This window comes from Hyla sarda, chromosome 2 (genome assembly GCF_029499605.1).
Source record: "Hyla sarda isolate aHylSar1 chromosome 2, aHylSar1.hap1, whole genome shotgun sequence".
Classification (NCBI taxonomy): domain Eukaryota; kingdom Metazoa; phylum Chordata; class Amphibia; order Anura; family Hylidae; genus Hyla; species Hyla sarda.
Window position 1 is genome coordinate 242494148 of NC_079190.1, and position 22091 is coordinate 242516238.

General features: G+C 42.0%; 1 protein-coding gene across 4 annotated transcripts in view; it reads left to right on the forward strand.

Moving 5' to 3' along the window:
- The window catches only part of SRRM3 (serine/arginine repetitive matrix 3), a 462774-nt gene that overhangs the window by 67778 nt on the left and 372905 nt on the right, over positions 1-22091 (forward strand). For 3 of the 4 annotated variants that reach the window (XM_056556785.1, XM_056556783.1, XM_056556782.1), the window contains exon 2: positions 14652-14741. The gene's annotated coding sequence lies outside the window, so the exon portion shown is untranslated. Of the gene's footprint in view, positions 1-14651; positions 14742-20042; positions 20216-22091 lie in introns of all 4 variants that reach the window. The other variant, XM_056556784.1, reaches the window with a different exon arrangement.

Consider the following 22091-nt stretch of genomic DNA (forward strand, 5'->3'; position numbering starts at 1 on the left):
CCATGCATGCTCTACGATTCATGCTCCTGAAATTCCACTCATTTGAAAATTAAATATGTGGTAGCCACTAGGGAGGTACTGAGGTTACTTTGGTTGTAGTAGTCCTTACTGTACTGGTGGTATACTAACCCAGTGTTCCTCTGTGACTCAGTACCTTTTGTCATTGAAGCGGTTTCCATATACAGTGATCCCTCAAGTTACAATGGCCTCAACATACAACAGGTTCAACATACAATGGTCTTTTCTGGACCATTGTAACTTGGAAACAGACTCAACATACAATGCTACAGACAGTCCAGATCTGTGAAACTTGTCACTGGCTGGAAGATCTGACTGATCAGAATGGGCATTCACTGGTAAAACCCCTGTATTCCTAAACTGCATGCACTGTATTCCTGTCTGGTAGCGCCCCCTACAGTATAGGGAGGTATTACATGTTCTGTACTTCTCTAGATCTATGCCACAGTTAGCTGCTCCTTTGGACACCAAGTAAGGGTGGACCCATTTTACTTTTTAAGGACATTGGCCCTCATTTACTAAATTCCGACCGACTCTTTTTCTCGGTTATTGCGCCAAAATTTTTGTCGCAACGTCTGTGCGACTATTTATGCGACCAAATTTTAGTCGCACAACCGACACTTTAGAAAGCATTCGGAGTGTTTTTTTTTCACTCTGAAATGGGCGTGTTTTATACAAAAATGGGCGTTTTACCGACAAAAAATACTCGGAGTACTTCCAAAATCACTCTAGATAAAGTGTGAGTTTTCCTCACACAATAACCGACAGCCAAGAGGCCGAGTGAAATTCCAAAGATTGAGTGATTTCTAACAAGGGACTGTTTACCATTGTGTTTTTTATGAAAGTAACTTGTTTTATAACCTGAAAACATTTTGTACAGTTCAACACTTTTATGAATAAAATATTGAATGCTTTTGTGATAGTTAATGTTTGTATATTTTTTTTCTTTTAACACATTTGCAATATTAGGTTTAAATCAATTTAACACCTAAGTTGATAAACAAGGATAATTGTTGTAATGTTTGAAAAATTATAACACATGAATACTTTTGATTCATGAAAACATTTTTAAACAAACAAGTCTAAACCATTTTGACTCACACAACTAATTTCTTTAGGTCGGAGTTTGTGCGACACAATTCACTAATGCGACACAAAAAAACGTACGACAGAAAAATAACCGACATGTGCGACAGAATAGTAAATAAGCCTAAAAAAAAAAAGATGAGTGATATTGAAATCACTCCAGAATAAACACTCCACTCTTAGTAAATCAGGGCCATTGTGTGTACTGTACAGGACCCTGAAGAAGCTCCTGTCCTCTACATAGACAGTGATTTACAGCAGCTCTTTCTTACTTTTATATGTAAGGATTTGCTTTAGCGATATTAGTTATCTACTTATTTTTGTTTAATCCTCACTTTTTCCTATTTTTGGATGACATTTTGGGCTTCAGAACCAATTACCAGATTTACATAGAGTTATGGTCTCAACATACAATGGTTGTCCTGGAACCAATTAATATTGCAACTGTACAAAATGCAGGAATGAGATCTCCGGAACACTAGAATTCCAGGAAACAACTTGTAAACTTTACTGAACTCCTTGTGCAATGCCACTGTAATACAGTTGCTTGAAAGCAACAAATACAGTTGCTTGGAAGCAACTACAGCTTGACAGGTTACAGCTTTAGAGTCGGTAGATAATTTGGTCACTGTACCTTTGTTTAGTGCTTTTGCAGTTTTACTGAATTTAGCAATCTTTAGGTGCGTCATCACAAATGTACATGTGATGGGAATGCAGATGTATACAGATGGTTCTTAAAGGGGTACTACGCCCCTAGACATCTTATCCCCAATCCAAAGGATAGGGGATAAGATGTCTGATCACGGGGGTCCTGCCGCTGAGTCCCCCTGCGATCTCTGCTGCAGCATCCCAGTCATCCGATGCACGGAGGCTCCGTGCCTGATGACTAGCGATATGGCAACGGAGGCTCCTAATGTCGCGGCCACTTTGAAGGGGCATGACGTGATGTCACAAGGGGTGTGGCCTCTGGTGCGCAGAGAGATTGCGAGGGTTCCCAGCCGCAGCCCCCCCCCCCAATCAGACATCTTATCCCCTATCCTTTGGATAGGGGATAAGATGTCTAGGGGCGGAGTAACCCTTTAAGTTCTCAGTCCAAAGTTACTAAAACTAATATAGAGGATCTTCACCGGTTGGTTCACTGTAGTGCAAGGTGCAAACTATAGACTTAAAAATACTCAAATAATGGTGGCTTTTGACAAGACACATGGAAAGGCACATCCAGGGAAGTCTTCCTGACATGGCAGACAGGCAGCACTGATCGACTGCAGGCTGACAAAGAAATTAGTGTTAGGCCATTTTTTAGCATTTTTTGTTCTTGCAAAGACAAAGTTCTCCCTCTTGGAGACAGGAATTTTGTAGAGAAATATCCTCTTAGCGTGGACTGGAAAACATGCAGGAACAGCGACTTGATTGTAGATCTAGTTATAAGACATTTGGTCTAGGTGTAGGTATACCTAGCTATAGGGCTAGGAAATATACACTTTGCTGGCTGACTGGAAATCTCATCAAGTGTAGGACACTCTTTTGACATACACTGACCTTTGGACACATTTGGTGTGTAGCAAGGTTTCCCAAGGAACATACCAAGTGTGAAAACATAGTGGACAGAGCTATACTTGTATTTTTACAACAGGATTTTATGAATATGATTATAGAGGACTGTGATGCCCATGTCATTGGAATGGGCCATCAATGTTTAATTGATACGGGTTCAACTCTGAGACCTACGCCAGTCAGCTAAATAAAGGGATGAGACACTCCTCTTCACCATGCCTTGTCTGGTCCTACAGCTATCCTGTAAAGGCTTCAAAGTTATAATGTTGTAAAAAGTACTAAAGCGGACAGTCATTGCCATTCTTTTTACTTCTCTAAATCTCAATTTCACATAAAATAACAAGCAATATAACAGTCTGTTTCCAAAAATTAGTTATAATTTCAATCTCAAAATGAGAACCAAGTGTGCCCATTACACTACAGTTATATTGTCATAGATAAGGTCATATTATCATTATAATTTAATGGATCCAACGACAGTGGCCAAACTATCAACATAAACTGGAGCTCAGCATTAAAACAATTAGGTGTCTGGAAATGCAGATTTTCAGCTAACATTTGGCTATTCCTCCTAGGATTTTCTTTGGAGGAGATCAGATCACTCTATTAGAATAAATAATTCAGACAGATAGCTTTATAACTCCCCTCCCATTTTGTTAGCTAATGGCAATTATACATGTCAGCTGAGCCATCTGCCCAGCCGGATTCAATTTAACCCTTTAGCTGTGCACTTTGTATGATTATGATATGCTTATACTGCACCACATTACATCATATTAAAAAAAGCAAACACTGTGTTTCATTAACATTCTTCCAATAGCACTTCACCGCATTTCGGCATAATCTGACTACAGTGCTGCTAAACAGTGCCAAACCGCAGGGCATACGGAGGGAGCAGGACTCACAGACTTTATCCTCCCCTCCCTGTTGATGCTTGGCTAGCAAATGACAACCTATGCCAGGGCTGGCTAGATCCCAGGAGCCAGGTGGCCAATGTACCTAGAATTTTGCAGCTGGCGCCTAAGATTTTTTTTCTTTTCATGTTCATATAAGCTCTTATTATCTTCCAACTAAAGAAAAATCAAACCGGCTCCTGAAAGCTCCAATAATTTGTGTCCTCCTGACAATATACCACATTGTCCAGCAATATCAGAAGGTTTCTCTTGTATCCTGCATCACTGCTTATCATCCTTAGGGAAAATGCCAACAAAAGTTTATTTAAATTTAATTTTTTTTACTTGGGTAGTCCTTTAAAGCATACCTGTCAGAACCCACAAAAAAAAAATAATAATAATAATATTTTACTCAGTACCTAATCCTGCCCATGTACATCTATTTTTTAATCCTCCAATACCTATACTTATTATAAAAAATCCCTCTTTTCATTAGCTCACAGTGTTAGAAATCCTCTCTGGGGAAGGGGGCGTGTCCCTCCCTTTTGGTGGTGGAAGGTGATTGGTGTGTCGGCTCACGAGTCTTGTCCATGACTCATGGACAAGCTGATGCAGGACTGGTTAGTGTCCCAGTAGGTATGGAGACCCCTAGTGGAGGGATTTTCAGAAGCCATTTTCTTTATACATTTTTTTTTCTCTAAACAACCATATTACTAAGGGTCTTTAATTTTTATCAGTATCAACAGTAGTGTTGAGCAGCATAGGCCATATTCGAATTTGCGAATATTCGCGAATATATGGATGAATATTCGTCATATATTCGCGAATATTCGCATATTCGTAATATCCTCGTTTTATTTTTGCATGCGCGAAAAATCGCGTATGCGAAAATTTGCATAAAAAATAACATAATCGAAAATTCGCATATGTGAAAATTAGCATATGCTTATATTCGCATGTGCGAAAATTCGCACGCCAGTTTCACACAGTACTATTAGAGCCTTCTTTACACCAAACAAGCTAGATGAGAGAGGGGGATGATCACTGTGATGTGTACTGTGAAAAAAAAAAAAAAATAATGAATATTCGTAATTACGAATATATAGTGCTATATTCGCGAATATGCGATATTCGCGAATAAAATTCGCTTTGCGAATATTCGCGAGCAACACTAATCAACAGTATGAAAAGTTTTTGGATCTGACAGTGCCCATTTAACTTGGTAAATAAATTGTGAGCTAAATGATTTTATGGTAATTTTATGTTAATTGATATAAAACTTTTTATTTTCAAAATTCTTGTGGAATTTAGCAAAATATTTCCTTTCTAGTTTTGCACCAAGGATCCATCAATGTTTGGGTGAATTGTGTGGGACCATCCCAAAAATTTTATATATAGGCTATGGGTCAGCAACTATTTATATGTGGGATTAAATGGGTTATTCAGGATTAGAAAAACATAGATGATTGCTTTCAAAAACAGCACCGCACCTCTCCTCTGTTTGTGTGTGGTATTGCAGCCCAGTTCCATTGTAGTGAATGAAGCCAAGTTGTAATATTAAACACAACCTGAGGACAGCTCTGTTTTGCTTTAGCTGAATTACCCCTTTAGTGATCCCTGTGATCCACAGTTTATGGATTGTAGTGAAACACATTTATATAGTATAATTTAGGTGGTCTGACAATCTGTTGATTCTTGTCCAATTCGAGAAGGGTTATGCTAAGTTACTATACAAGGGCCATTTTTCTGAACAAAAACAACAAAATGGAGCAAGAAAAGCAGTTTCCAGAGATCATGTAGTAATCCTTTGAAGCTAACAGTGCTAGAGGCACAGAGGAGGACAGTGACAGCAGGGTGCCCTTGTGCAACCATAGTAGGGATCGACCGATATAGTTTTTTTAGGGCCGATACCGATAATCGGTGCAGGTTAGGGCCGATAGCCGATAACTTATACCGATATTCCGGTATAAGTTATCGGCTATTTAACCCCCTGCGACACCGCTGCAGATCATTAATTAAATCAATGATCTGCAGTGGCTTTTGCGGTGCCATAGACCGCTGCCGCCACCCGCTTCTCTCCCCTACCTGTCAGGGTAGTCCGGGCCATCCATCCATCGTTCCTGTAGTGTCCGGGGGCGTTCCGGGTGGAGGGTGAACCGGTCCGGGCTGTCCTTCTTCTCCGGCGGTCATCTTCTCCACTCCGGGCAGGCTCCGGCCTAGTACGCTGCATAGACGCCGCTGCGCAGTGACGCCCGTGCGCAGCGACGCACCTGACGTCACGGCGTAGCGGCGTCTATGCAGCGTACTAGGCCGGAGCCTGCCCGAGGTGGAGAAGATGACCGCCGCAGAAGAAGGACAGCCCGGACCGGTTCACTCTTCACCCGGAACGCCCCCGGACACTACAGGAAGGAAGGATGGATGGCCCGGACCACCCCCATTACGGGTAAGTTTAATTTTTTTATTGACTCGGAGGGTGGGGGAGGGGCCCGACCGGTATAGCGGTATGGGCAAAAATCCATACCGGTATACCGCCCAGCATCATGGTGGGGGGTGCGACGCGGTGCGGTCGGTTGGCGGTGCGGCGGGTCGGGGGGTTGGCGGTCGCGGTGGGGGCGGTGCGGGGGGCATTATCGACAACATAATTGCCGATACCGATAATGCCCAAAATCGTGATTATCGGCCGATAATATCAGCCATACCGATAATCGGTCGATCCCTAAACCATAGTACCGTAATTTTTCGCCTTATAAGACGCTCCGGCAAATAAGACGCACCCAATTTTAAAGGGTGAAAATCTAGAAAAAAAAAGATTCTGAACCTTCAACCTGCGGACCTCCAGATGTTTCAAAACTACAACTCCCAGCAAGCCCGGACAGCCGTTGCTGTCCGGGCACCCCAGGAGTTGTAGTTTTGCAACATCTGGAGGTCCGCAGGTTGAAGACCACTAGAGGAGGTAATACTCATGTGTCCCCGCCGCTCTGGACCTGTCACCGCTGCCATGGATATCGCCCTCCATCGCTGTCGCCGCATCCCCGGGGTGTCCCTGTCACTCCAGAACGTCTCTGCTGCCGGGTATCCTCGCTCTCCAGCGCCACCATCACGCCGCTCCGCACGCCGCTCCGCACGCCGCTCCTATTGGATGACGGGACAGCGTGCGCGAAGTCGTGATGATGACGAAGGAGAGCGCCGGCCATGCAGGGGATCCTGGCACGGAGCAGACACCGAGGAGGCAGGTAAGGTCCCTCCCAGTGTCCTGTAAGCTGTTCGGGACGCCGCGATTTCACCACGGCGGTCCCGAACAGCCCGACTGAGCAGCCGGGTTAGTGCCACTTTCGCTTCAGACGCGGCGGTCAGCTTTGATCGGCGCGTCTGAAGGGTTAATACAGGGCATCACCGCGATCGGTGATGTCCTGTATTAGCTGCGGGTCCCGGCCTTTGATGGCCGCAGGGACTGCCGCGATAGGACAGGTTTTAATGTGTATTTGCCGTATAAGATGCACCAACTTTTCCGTCTTATACGGCGAAAAATACGGTATATCATCTCCTTGGTTTCCAGGTGCTGATTTTCATATGTAGGTCCACCCCTGAGCTATTCTGTGTAGAACTAGATGTGGTGTTATAGCAGGTCTCTTATGGAAGTATATCTGTCATGTCACAGCAGCTCACCTAAGTGCATCTTACTTGTATTTCACATAAACTTACCTGAATGAAACCCATCAGTAATGTTACAGTCGCTTACCTGACTGAAACCTACTTGTGATGTCACAACAGCTTACCTGACTGAAACCTACTTGTGATGTCACAACAGCTTACCTGACCGAAACCTACTTGTGATGTCACAACAGCTTACCTGACTGAAACCTACTTGTGATGTCACAACAGCTTACCTGACCGAAACCTACTTGTGATGTCACAACAGCTTACCTGACTGAAACCTACTTGTGATGTCACAACAGCTTACCTGACCGAAACCTACTTGTGATGTCACAACAGCTTACCTGACTGAAACCTACTTGTGATGTCACAACAACTTACCTGACTGAAACCTACTTGTGATGTCACAACAGCTTACCTGACTGAAACCTACTTGTGATGTCACAACAGCTTACCTGACTGAAACCTACTTGTGATGTCACAACAGCTTACCTGACTGAAACCTACTTGTGATGTCACAACAGCTTACCTGACTGAAACCTACTTGTGATGTCACAACAGCTTACCTGACTGAAACCTACTTGTGATGTCACAACAGCTTACCTGACTGAAACCTACTTGTGATGTCACAACAGCTTACCTGACTGAAACCTACTTGTGATGTCACAACAGCTTACCTGACTGAAACCTACTTGTGATGTCACAACAGCTTACCTGACTGAAACCTACTTGTGATGTCACAACAGCTTACCTGACTGAAACCTACTTGTGATGTCACAACAGCTTACCTGACTGAAACCTTCTTGTGATGTCACAACAGCTTACCTGACCGAAACCTACTTGTGATGTCACAACAGCTTACCTGACTGAAACCTACTTGTGATGTCACAACAGCTTACCTGACCGAAACCTACTTGTGATGTCACAACAGCTTACCTGACTGAAACCTACTTGTGATGTCACAACAGCTTACCTGACCGAAACCTACTTGTGATGTCACAACAGCTTACCTGACTGAAACCTACTTGTGATGTCACAACAGCTTACCTGAATGAAACCTACTTGTGATGTCACAACAGCTTACCTGACTGAAACCTACTTGTGATGTCACAACAGCTTACCTGAATGAAACCTACTTGTGATGTCACAACAGCTTACCTGACTGAAACCTACTTGTGATGTTACAACAGCTTACCTGACTGAAACCTACTTGTGATGTCACAACAGCTTACCTGACTGAAACCTACTTGTGATGTCACAACAGCTTACCTGAATGAAACCTACTTGTGATGTCACAACAGCTTACCTGACCGAAACCTACTTGTGATGTCACAACAGCTTACCTGACCGAAACCTACTTGTGATGTCACAACAGCTTACCTGACCGAAACCTACTTGTGATGTCACAACAGCTTACCTGACTGAAACCTACTTGTGATGTCACAACAGCTTACCTGACTGAAACCTACTTGTGATGTCACAACAGCTTACCTGACTGAAACCTACTTGTGATGTCACAACAGCTTACCTGACCGAAACCTACTTGTGATGTCACAACAGCTTACCTGAATGAAACCTACTTGTGATGTCACAACAGCTTACCTGACTGAAACCTACTTGTGATGTCACAACAGCTTACCTGACTGAAACCTACTTGTGATGTCACAACAGCTTACCTGACTGAAACCTACTTGTGATGTCACAACAGCTTACCTGAATGAAACCTACTTGTGATGTCACAACAGCTTACCTGACCGAAACCTACTTGTGATGTCACAACAGCTTACCTGACCGAAACCTACTTGTGATGTCACAACAGCTTACCTGACTGAAACCTACTTGTGATGTCACAACAGCTTACCTGACTGAAACCTACTTGTGATGTCACAACAGCTTACCTGACTGAAACCTACTTGTGATGTCACAACAGCTTACCTGACCGAAACCTACTTGTGATGTCACAACAGCTTACCTGAATGAAACCTACTTGTGATGTCACAATAGCTTACCTGACTGAAACCTACTTGTGATGTCACAACAGCTTACCTGAATGAAACCTACTTGTGATGTCACAACAGCTTACCTGACCGAAACCTACTTGTGATGTCACAACAGCTTACCTGACCGAAACCTACTTGTGATGTCACAACAGCTTACCTGACTGAAACCTACTTGTGATGTCACAACAGCTTACCTGAATGAAACCTACTTGTGATGTCACAACAGCTTACCTGACTGAAACCTACTTGTGATGCCACAACAGCTTACCTGACTGAAACCTACTTGTGATGTCACAACAGCTTACCTGACTGACACACTCTTGTTATATCACAATATTTTATCCAGGGGAAGATACCAACAGTAGAGGCTCCATGTACAAGAACTGTATTATACTGTATATACAAAGAATAATACGTTGCACTCACCAAGTTTCCAGCAAGATGTGTCTTCTTTATTCATGCAAGAACTGTATTATAGGCTAGCTGATTGACATGATTGAAACCTTTAGATATGTTAAAGGATTAAATAAGGTCCAGGTAAAAAGGAAGGAAATATTAAAAGGGCAAACTAGATGGATCAGGTGGTCTTTTTTTTGCCGACTGTCTGTCTTCTATGTTTCTAAGCCTGCTTTTTTGGGGTTACTATTTGTCTGATGGTGTATAAAAAGATAACATTAAAGGGGTACTCTGATGCAGACCTTTTTTTTTTTGCACAAAATCCCCAGGCTGCCACCTTCCCCTCAGTGCCCCGGTAACGCTGCTTAGGTCCTCTGCTGCGGTCCTCTTCCTGGTTCCCGGTGGTCGATACATCACACTGCAGCTCAGCTAATGACTAGCCACAGCAATATCCCGCCTTGGCCAACGATCAGCTGAGCGTCAGTGTGATGTATTGAGCCCACTGTGGTCAGACAGAAAATAACTACTCAACTTCCTCTGTAGTATACAGCAGCTTATAAGTACTGGAAGGATCAAGATTTTTTTATATAAGTAATTTGCAAATCTGTTTAACTTTCTGGCAACAGTTGATTTGAAAAATAAAAAATAAAAAATGTTTTTCACTTGAGTACTTCTTTAAGCATTTATGTTAGTGTTGGTTCACACATTTCAGTTCTATTCTTAATGAGTTACATATGGATATGGATTTCTGTAAACTCCTCTTAGATGAATGGAACAGCTGTAGATGTTTTGCAATAAAATTTGCCTTGTGTGAATCCAACTTTTTTTTATTTATTTTTGCGTTAGAGACATATATAGGCCTGTCTAAGGCCACATGTGTTTTTACCATGTTTAGCCCAATTTACAGCTATATGAGAATTAGCATGTCTCTAAACTATGACAAACCACAGTACCGTATACTTATGAATGGACATAAGGCTCTCAGTACAGCAGAACCTTAAAGGGGTACTCCGGTGAATTTTTTTTTTTTAATCAACTGGTGCCAGAAAGTTAAACAGATTTGTAAATGACTTCTATTAAAAAAAATGTATCCTTCCAGTACTTATTAGCTGCTATATACTACAGAGAAAGTTCTTTTCTTTTTGGATTTCTTTTTTTTTTCTGTCCACGGTGCTCTCTGCTGACACCTCTGTCCAAATCAGGAACTGTCCAGAACAGGAGCAAATCCCCATAACAATCCTCTCCTGCTCTGGACAGTTCCTGATACAGACAGAGGTGTCAGCAGAGCGCACTGTGGTCAGAAAAAAAAGGGAATCCAAAAACAAGAGAACTTTCTCTGTATTAAACAGCCGCTAAGAAGTACTGACAGGATAAAGATTTTTAATAGAAGTAATTTACAAATCTGTTTAACTTTCTGGCACCAGTTGATAAAAAAAAAAATGGTTTCCACTGGAGTACCCCTTTAAGAAAACCAGATGCTTTGAAAGAACTGAAACATTTCTTTTTCTTTGCAATTTGTGTGAATGAAGTTGTTAAAATCTGAACTGCGATGTTATCTTACATTGCTGCTGTAAATTACTGTGACACCCAAAAGGCAAATAAAATAGAGATTCTCGGCTATTGGATGTGGACAAGTAAACTGCTGCAGCAATACAAGCACTAAAAATCCAACACGTGAATGTGCCCTGTGCTTTATTTTCTTATAGATACTTCTTGTAGATACTTGTAGCTTTTAGTTATTTGTAGCATATATGGGTGAACAATTTTATTTTGTTATGTACCTAATAGGGATAAACCATTACTGCTTCTACCATAATAGATAGCAGCACATACCCATACCCACTTTGCAGTTTCTTTCATTACAGTCCGCTCTTATTGCCAGCACTACGCTGCTTATATCTCACTTGTTGGTACTTCTTCTTCGCAGATAGCTGACGCCAGCAACTTGCTTTGCGATATTTTAAATGGGAAATTCCTGGGCACGCTACAGACGTTAATAAAAGAAAAAAGAAAAGAAAGAAAAAGCTAACAAATGTGTGATTGTTAAGAGACTGATGAAATATGTATGAGCTTGATATTTCCTATGTATACTTCATTTCAGCATTTGTTAAACAGAATATGATATTTCCTTAATTATTTAAATGCAGAATTTTACGAAGGCAACTAAGTGAGGAACATGAGAAAGCAATAGCAGAATAACTTCACTATTATGGACATTTATCAACGGGTTTAGTCAGGTTTTCTTTACTATAATTGTCGCAAAATTGTCGCAACTGCGACTACTCGATTTTTCGTGCGACATTTTGACTGGAAAGCGAGAAAAGCAAGTTTTCCTAAAATTTACTATGTAGTAATAATTTTAAAATGGACTACGGGTAGTCAGGTATTTATTAACTGCGACAGTCGCAACTGCGCAAAAAAAAGTAGCAACAGCGTTAAAAATTGACTAAATTTACTCCAGCTCAAACATGGAGCAGAAAAAGCTACTACCAAAGTAAAAAAGGAAAAATTGCTTACGTGAAAGAAAATGATCAACAGGCTGAAACCAGTTGATAAATACGTCACACATAAGCAAAAAAAAAGTAAGGAAAAAATTACTAAAAAAAAGAATACATAAGCAAACATTGATAAATGTCCCTCAATGTTCTTTTCAGGGATCTATGTGTTAGTGTGGTATAGGGTTTAGAATTATGACTTATTTTAAGCAATTAGGAAGAAATGTTTCTTTTTTATAATATATTAGTATTTACTGTCAGCTGAATAGAACCAATGCAGATGTGTCATCCTGACACCTATCTTTAGTCGATATATTTTGGCTTAATCCGCTATTTTCAGAGTGATTGACCAACCATCTATACATGGATTGGAGCCTTCCTTTTTGTTTTCAAGAAAGATAAGCTGTGGCCAAGTGTTTATGTGTTGTAAATGGAGGAGGGACAAGCAATAATGCATATGGTGGGATTGGGAGAGGTAACTGTTTCAAGTGTATGGCTACCTTTAGCCATGTGTATTCCCCTTCATTAAAGGGGTACTCCGGTGGTTAAGATTTTTGGCTATATTTCATCTTCTTTTAATCTTCATGTTTTTTGCATTTGACATGTGTTATATGTTTGTGTAGCATGTGTCTTTTTTTTCTTACCTGTTTGTGGGCCAGGAAGTTCTGTAGTTTGGCGTTGGATCTCTTACTGTCGTCCAAGTTAGGATTAGGCTGTGGACAACGCGTCAGGGATTTTTTTTTTCTCTATTTTTTGTTTCCGTGACTAGGCGGCTTCTTTCACGCCCAGCTTATGAATATGTAAGGTTTCCGAAGTTAGAGCTGGGGGGTGCAAAGTCAGAGCCCGGAGAACGCAAGTCTGTATGAGAGAAATAAGCCACGCCCCCCTCATCTCCCCCTCCCAGAGGACGCAGGTCTGCATGAGAGAAATAAGCCATGCCCCCCCCCCCCCCATCTCCCCTCCCGGAGGACGCAGTTCTGCATGAGATAAATAAGCCCCGGCCCCCTCATCTCCCCCTCCCGGAGGTCGCAGTTCTACATGAGAGAAAGAAACCAGAGCAGGGGGAGAGAGGATGTACAGGGCTCCTCATCTCCCCTCCCCCTGCTCTGTCTTCAGAGGATGCAGGTCTGCACGGGAGAAAGAAGACAGAGAAGATAAGAGAGAGGATGTACACTCCTCCTCATCTCCTCCCTGAGCTTTGTGTTCACTGAATGGGAGGATGACAAAGTGCAGGGCTGGGGATGTATAGACTGCAGGGGCTGGGGAATAAGTCTCATACTGGGGATGATATCTATGTGTGAAGGGGGGGACTCCTGAATGACACATGCTGGGAGTTGTAGTACCCTGGAGGCACCCTGGTTGGGTAAACACTGGTGTATGCCCTATAGAGGTGTGGTGAACTACAACCCCCAGGAGACTACAGAGGCAGCATGCTGGGGTTATACCACAGACTGAAGACTCCTGAATGACACATGCTGGGAGTTGTAGTCCCTTTTTTGTGTATGCCAGTGTATCCCAACCAGGTCTGATTTATATTAGTGTGCTGTGTATAAGGGGGCCGATCCGGAAAAATAGTAGGGTGGGTAAAGCGCAGAACAAGCAAAAAAAAAAAAAAAAAAAAGGAGCCACCCCAAACCAGCAAGGCATGTGGCATGCTGGGATTTGTAGTTTTCAGCACAGCAAGAAACAGGAAATAGAAGCAAAGATAGGAAAACAAAGTGGGGGATAAAAGACAACAAAGAACGGAAATAGAGTAGGCTAAACAACAAGAATAGAAATGAAACAAAACAAATAGGGTAAGTCAAAAATGGAAAAACACGTTGAGCACCGGATTACCCCTTTAAGTGTGCTGTGCATCTCCATAGATATCCATTAGTCTGCCCAAGCCAAAAGAGCACCCTTTTGGCATTGATCTGGTCAGTATATATCAGTCTACTGAAGAAAATGAAGCGTGAAAAAACATAGTAGACTATGCTGTATCCATAGTGTCCTATAAAAAGGTGATCATGAAATAGATTCCATTATAGCTTATGGTTTAACAGATATGTTATGAAAAAGCTCTTGTGTCGCAGCCTCTGTTTAATGTTTATATGGTAGCCTCTCCCACGCCTGTACCAAACCATATCAGTATGTGTTTTGGGGCTTCTTTACCTACTGTGTTATTGTAGCTTGAAGGGGGGGTTTTCTAATCCTAGAAATTATTGCGAGATCTTTAGTCAGTTGGACCCCTACCCATTTGGAAAATGAACGGTCTGTAGCATTTGTTTAACAGTGTGACCCTTTCACAATTTTCCCTGCTTGGGTGCAAATGAGTCCATGAGTCCATGCTACAGTTACCTACATAGCCATTGGTCAGGAATGCCACTGCGCAGAGCAAAAAAACTACTATGTGAATATATCTGTTATGAATAGGGTAATAACTTGGCAACATAATATAAAATAAAGTAGTGTTTTCCTTCAGGCTTTTTCCGAATTTCAAATTTTAGGTGTTCATACTGATTCACTTGTATATAAAACTATAAAAAGATTTATTTTACTTATTTTATTTTTTTCAGAATGTCAGAACGATAAAGGCAAATCGCAATTCTAACAAGAAACACTTCACACGGAGATTGACCAAGATAAATACAGAACCAGCTCAGAAGGTCTGTAACTGTATCAAAATGTACATGCTGGAATGCATTAAAGGGGTACTCCACCGCCCCAGCATTCGGAACATTTTGTTATGAATGCGGGATGTGGTGGTCGTGACATCACACCCCCTTAATGTAAGTCTATGGGAGGGGGCGTGGCGGGAGCCACGCCCCCTCCCATAGACTTACATTGAGGGGCGTGACTGTGAGGTCACAACCCCCGCAGCCTGCTAAGGCAGTGGAGTACCCCTTTAAGAAAAACTACTTGTCTACCCTGTTGTCATTGTCCTTTTAATTTCCTATGTGCTTTGGAGTGTCATGTCCCTTAATGAAATATTAATAGAAAGTCAATTATAATGTGCGGCTATGTTTCTATTAATAAGTACATCAAATGATACCAGGCTGGAACTAAGCAGATTCAATTTCTGCAGCGAAATCTATTTTTGTACATTTTAATAAAGTAATAAGCTTTGTTGGTAGCGTGCAATGTTAGTAGCAGTAGAAGTAGTCTGCAGACAGTAGGGTACTTACCTTTTCGTATCTATCTTTTGATAACTTGACTCTTTTTAATGGGAAACCAGTATATTCTGTACTGTATGTCAGCCGTCAGCCAGTTTGCGGGAGAAAGACAGACTGGCAAGGGGAGATAATCTCTTCAAACATATGGTGCCGACAGACTGTGCTGCAGGACCTCATTTTCCCAGATGTATATGTGGATTAAGTTATTTTAGAAAACCTATCAGTCAAAAAAGTATGCACATTTTTTCAATAACTCTTCAAACCATGTTCCTTATTTTGCCATATGGTATTATTGAATCAGAGACCAGATGAAATATACTACAGAAAGTTGCTTTCTTTAGACCAGGTATAAATGACCGTTTTCCCTTTTATGTAGCTAAAAGTGGGGTATTGCCATAAAATGACAGCACGAGCTTCATGGGGTTTTGTGACATTCCAGGTACGGTCAAATGTAGTGGAAATGCTGTATAGTTTTCATAATAAAAAAATATACCGTATTTCAGCCACAGAAGCTGCAGCGATACATTTGTACCAAATAGTGCGGATTTGTTGGGGATTTTCCACTGCAGACTGTTGTGTAGAACATTGAAGGAAAGCTTTGTGTTTACCTGTATTTCCAGAGCAAAATCCAGAAGTGCAGATTTATTGTAGATTTTGCCTTTTCCGTTGAGGTCAATAGGTGAAAGCCTGCAATAAGTAAACTGTATAGCTGTAGAATTCATAGATATACTGTAGATTTAAAATCCACACCGAAGATCAGTTTCTGCATGAATTTTCTGCAGATTTTTTCCCCGCAATGTGTAAATAAAATTTTTAGCCCTTTAAAGGGGTTATCCAGCATAAGGTGATTTTAGTACGTACCTGGCAGACAGTAATGGACATGCTTAGGAAGGATCTGCACTTTTCTTGGGACTAAATGGCTATGTTGTGAGATTACCAGTACACTGTGGCTAGCTTTTTGTGAACTAGTATTTCCTGTTTGACTTTTCTTTTTTTGACTACAAATCCCACAATTCCATTTCCCTCCCTCCCACACATCAGCCACCTCACCCATTGAAACATAAATGAGCGGCAGACCTGTGGTTTTCAGTCAGGGTGCCTACAGTTGTTGCATTAGTTGCAGATTGATCTCTTTCCCACCAAGCGATCGCTCCACCCATTGAAGCAGACAGGCTCCCTTTGATCAGCTGACTAATGAGTCAGGTCTCGGCCGCATTGTAACCTGGGAAAAATCTGAGACAACAGTCATTTTGTATGCTGTTAAAAATAAATATTGGAGTGAAAATTACATAAGAATTCGGTCATCAACGGCCGGGACCCGCGGCTAATACCACACATCACCGATCGCGGCGATGTGTGGTATTAACCCCTTTAGAAGTGGCGGTCAAAACTGACCGCCGCTTCTAAAGCGAAAGTGAAAGTGACCCGGCTGCTCAGTCGGGCTGTTCGGGACCGCCGCGGTGAAATCGTGGCATCCCGAACATCTGACCGGACACCGGGAGGGCCCTTACCTGCCTCCTCGGTGTCCGATCGACGAATGACTGCTCCGTGCCTGAGATCCAGGCAGGAGCAGTCAAGCGCCGATAACACTGATCACAGGCGTGTTAATACACGCCTGTGATCTGTATAAAAGATCAGTGTGTGCAGTGTTATAGGTCCCTATGGGAGCTATAACACTGCAAAAAAAAAGTAAAAAAAAAGTGTTAATAAATGTCATTTAACCCCTTCCCTAATAAAAGTTTGAATCACCCCCCTTTTCCCATAAAAAAAATAAAACAGTGTAAAAAAAAATTAAAATAAACATATGTGGTATCGCCGCATGCGTAAATGTCTGAACTATAAAAATATATAATTAATTAAACCGCACGGTCAATGGCGTGCGCACAAAAAAATTCCAAAGTCCAAAAAAGCGTATTTTGGTCACTTTTTATACCATTAAAAAATGAATAAAAAGTGATCAAAAAGTCCGATCAAAACAAAAATCCTACCAATAAAAACTTCAGATCACGCCGCAAAAAATGAGTCCTCATACCGCCCTGTACGTGAAAAAGTAAAAAAGTTATAGGGGTCAGAAGATGACATTTTTAAACGTATAAATTTTCCTGCATGTAGGTATGATTTTTTCCAGGAGTGCGACAAAATCAAACCTATATAAGTAGGGTATCATTTTAACCGTATGGACCTACAGAATAATGATAAGGCGTAATTTTTACCGAAATATGCACTGCGTAGAAACGGAAGCCCCCAAAAGTTACAAAATGGCGTTTTTTCTTCGATTTTGTCGCACAATGATTTTTTTTCCCGTTTCGCCGTGCATTTTTGGGTAAAATGACTAATGTCACTGCAAAGTAGAATTGGCGACGCAAAAAATAAGCCATAATATGGATTTTTAGGTGGAAAATTTAAAGGGTTATGATTTTTAAAAGGTAAGGAGGAAAAAACGAAAGTGCAAAAACGGAAAAACCCTGAGTCCTTAAGGGGTTAAGGACCAACACAAGTAAACCCATACTCCCCTGAAAGACCAGGCCTGTTTTTTCTAAATCGGGGATGTCTGACTTTATTAGAGAATAACTCTGGTAACATTTTGCCAATCACGATAATTCTGACACAAATTGTCACAAGTTGTCCTTCATGTACATAGTAAAAGTAAGCCGATATCATTTGTAGTTATTTTTTTTTTACAATGCAAAAAATCATGAAATGTTGAAAACATTTAGATTTTTTGCTATTTTAACACTAATAGGTTGCAAACATTTATACTTTCTGAACAAATAGTTTATGAAACATATACTTAAAGATGTCTACTTTACTTTGAAAAGCATTTCTTTTATTTTTAATTAACATTTTAAATTAATTAGAAGCCCAACAATTTAGCTTGAAATGTTCAAAATTTAGATTTTTTTTTATGTGCTTCTATGTCCTTGTAAAGACCCCTGGCTGCCCAGGTATCCAGCAGCACCCCGCGATCGTTGTGGGGTGCTACAGGAGAGAGACAGAGGGAGCCCCTTCCCTCTGTCAAAACTCCTTACAGTTCGGCTTTAATGGTTAAACTCCCGGGACCAAAGTTTTCTACGGTCCCAGCAGTGCGGCAGGTCCCCGCCCACCGGGGATTACACACAACACCCCGCGATTGCGCTGTGGGGTGCTGCAGAGAAGACAGAGGGAGCTCCCTCCCTCTGTCAAAACACTTACAGCCCACCGTCACTTCGGACTGCGGCTGTAAGGGTTAAATTGCAGGGTCCCGGCTGTGTGTTGCTTTTTTTAAAACATTTTATTCCCCCCAAAAAATAATAAAAAAAGTATTAAAAGTTTTATATAAGCAAATATGGTACCAATAAAAAGTAGAAATCAAAAAATGAGCCCTCATAGCGCCGCTTATACGGAAAAATGAAAAAGTTATAGGTCTTCAAAATAGGGGGATTTTAAACGTACTAATTTGGTTAAAACAGTTTGCGATTTTTAGTTTTTTAAGCGCAACAGTAATAGAAAAGTATGTTATCATGGGTATCATTTTAATCGTATTGACCCAAAGAATAAAGAAAACATGTCATTTTTACCGTAAATTGTACGGCGTGAAAACGAAACCTTCCAAAATTTGCAAAATTGCGGTTTTCTTTTTAATTTCCCCACACAAATAGTATTTTTTTGGTTGCGCCATACATTTTATGGTAAAGTGAGTGATGGCATTACAACGGACAACTGGTCACGCAAAAAACAAGCCCACATACTAGTCTGTGGATGAAAATATAAAAGAGTTATGATTTTTTGAAGGCGAGGAGGAAAAAAAGGAAAACGTAAAAATAAAATTGTCTGCATCCTTAAGGCCCAAATGGGCTTCGTCCTTAAGGGGTTCAACACCTTAATGACGCAACCTACTTTGGCCTTAAAGGGATACTCTGCCCCTAGATCGCGGGGGTTCCGCCGCTGGGACCCCCCGCGATCTCTGCTGCGGCACTCCAGTCATCCAGTGCACAGAGCGAACTTCACGGGGCCTCCGGCGCCGCAGCCGGTGTTCGTTGAGAGAGAGATCGCAGGGGTCCCCAGCGGCGGGACCCTCGCGATCAGACATCATATCCCTTATCCAAAGCCTTTGGATAGGGGATTAGATGTCTAGGGGCGGAGTACCCCTTTACGGATTAAGGCTCATTTTTTTTTATCTGAGCTGGTCACTTTAAGTGCTAATAAATTTGTGATGCTTTCAATTATCTAAGTGATTCTAAGATAGTTTTTCATGACACATTGTACTCTGGTGCTGTTATTATTCCGCAAATGTCGCGGAGAAAGTGGGGGACATGCTCCAAATATAGCACAGACTTTGATAAATCACCACAAAAGTGTTCTACTTTAGTCTTGTTAAATGTTGCAGACAATGGTATGTTGTACAGACCTTAATACAATTGTCACATTTAGTTCTATAGGGCAGAGTTGACCTGCCCTGCGACATTTCTACAACATTTGAAAAAAAAAAAAGTCACATTTGATAAATCAGTGACCACTGCACAAAGTGCTCTAAATAAGAACACTTCATGGTAATGAAATTTAAACATTCTAAATGAAATGGTTTGATGAATTCCCCTCGAATAATAAATATTAATATAACATATAAATTATATAGGGACATTACCCTACGGTATGTATATTTGTATTTTTTAAGTCAGTCAATTTCTATACACAGTTTATGTTGTAAATTAGCTAAGTACCTGTTCATCTTCACAGCTTTGGAAGGAAATGGTCTTGGTAAAAAAAAAGTACATTCTTCCTCCTTTTTAATGTTCTGACTTTCCCTTTCTGCAGAGTACAGAAAAATCAATAGATTGGACTCTTCCCATTTGTGGAGATGCCGGGCAGGTGTAATTAATCTCCAAACATCACATTAGACATGTCTGAAGTGCTCAGGATGTGCAAAGGCGGCTCCAGAGGAACTGGATGCTGAAGTAGTCAAGGAGAGGTCACTGTTGACATTTTGGGTCTGTAGTACATAGATATAGGCTATGTTGTTTATCTTGAAGTTGTTCTAAAAGACCTAAGGGTAAATTTATAATTTACAACCTATTCACCCAGTATTGTGCTAGCACTCTTAGGCTCCTTTCACACTATATGTTGCTCCGTTTTAAAGACCCGTTATAATGTCCGTTAAGAAAACCCTTAAAAACAGCCGTTACAAAATCCCATTCAAGTCTATGGGATTTTTTGATTATTTTTTATCACCCGTTATAGCTTTTTATGAATAACGGACATTATTTGTGAAGGGAGAAATAACATTACATGCACAAATTCTCCCGTCACAAATAACGTACATTATTCATAACAGGCTATAACGGGTGATAACCGATAACCAAAAAATCCCATAGACTTGAATGGGATTTTGTAACGGACGTTAAATGGCCATTTTTAAGGGTTTTCTTAACAGGACATTATAACGGGTCTTTAAAACGGAGCAACATATAGGCCCTGATTTACTAACATGATCCCAACTCTTTTTATTGGGTATGCAACACAATATGTGTTGCACGTCCTCTGCGACACTTTGTGCGACACATTTTACTGGTAAAGACCCAACGGTTTTCGAATTACACAGAGTATTTTTTTAACCCGACTAAAGTGGCGTGGCTTGCATAGTTAGGGACGTGTTCCCAACATTTTCCTGAAAACCCGACAGCTGTATTTAACCCCTTAAGGACACATGACGTTCTCCTACGTCTCCATTTCCGAGTCCTTAAGGACACATGATGTATGAGAACGTCATGTGCTTTACCGCCCCCCCGCAGCCATCTGGAGCGGAGCCGGTGCCCGATGCCTGCTGAAATCGTTCAGCAGGCATCGGGGCATATCGCCCAGGGGGGTCATGATGACCCCCCATGTCGGCGATGGCCGCAGATCGCTGGACAATTCAGTCCAGCGATTTGCGGCGGATTCCGGGTCAATCGGGTCTCCAGTGACCCGGAACTACTGGCCGATCGGGGCCGTCAGAGACGGCCCCGAACAGCCATAGCCAGCAGGGGTGAGGTGGCACCCGCAACCCGCTCCGCCCTTCTTCTGGAGGACGTGAGCGGGTGCGGGAAGAAGACCCTGGGTGCTGGTGACCCCGGTCCCCTGCGTCCCTGTTGGGATCAGGGCCCCAGGAGCGACGACGGCGGCGAGGGACTGACCTGCGCGGCGGCGTGGAGCAGCAGCAGTTGGAGGTGAGTGACTGCCTCCTGCTGTTGCTTAGCAACAGCTCCCAGCATGCAAAAAGGGCATGCTGGGAGCTGTAGTTATGCAACAGCAGGAGGCAGACCACCACAACTCCCAGCATTCCCTTATGGGCATGCTGGGACTTATAGTTTTGCAACAGCTGGAGGCACATTTTTTCTATGGAAAAGTGTACCTTCAGCTGTTGTATAACTACAACTCCCAGCTTGCACAATCAGCTAAAGTGCATGCTGGGAGTTGTAGTGGTGCATCTGCTGGTTGCATAACTACAACTCCCAGCATGCCTATTGGCTGTCGGTGACTGCTGAGAGTTGTAGTTTTGCAACAGCTGAAGGCACACTGAGTTAAGTAGCAAACCAGTGACTCCAGCTGTTGCATAACTACAATCCCCAGCATCCCCAGCCAAAGTAGTATGCCTCCAGCTGTTGCATAACTACAAGACCCAGCATGCCTTTCCGCTGTCCGTACATGCTGGGGGTTGTAGCTTTTGCAACAGCTGAAGGCACACTGGTTGCAAAACACTGAGTTTGTTACCAAACTCGGTGTTTCACAACCAGTGTGCCTCCAGCTGTTGCAAAACTACAACTCCTAGCATGCACTGATAGACCGTACATGCTGGGAGTTGTAGTTTATACACAACCCCCCTCCCCT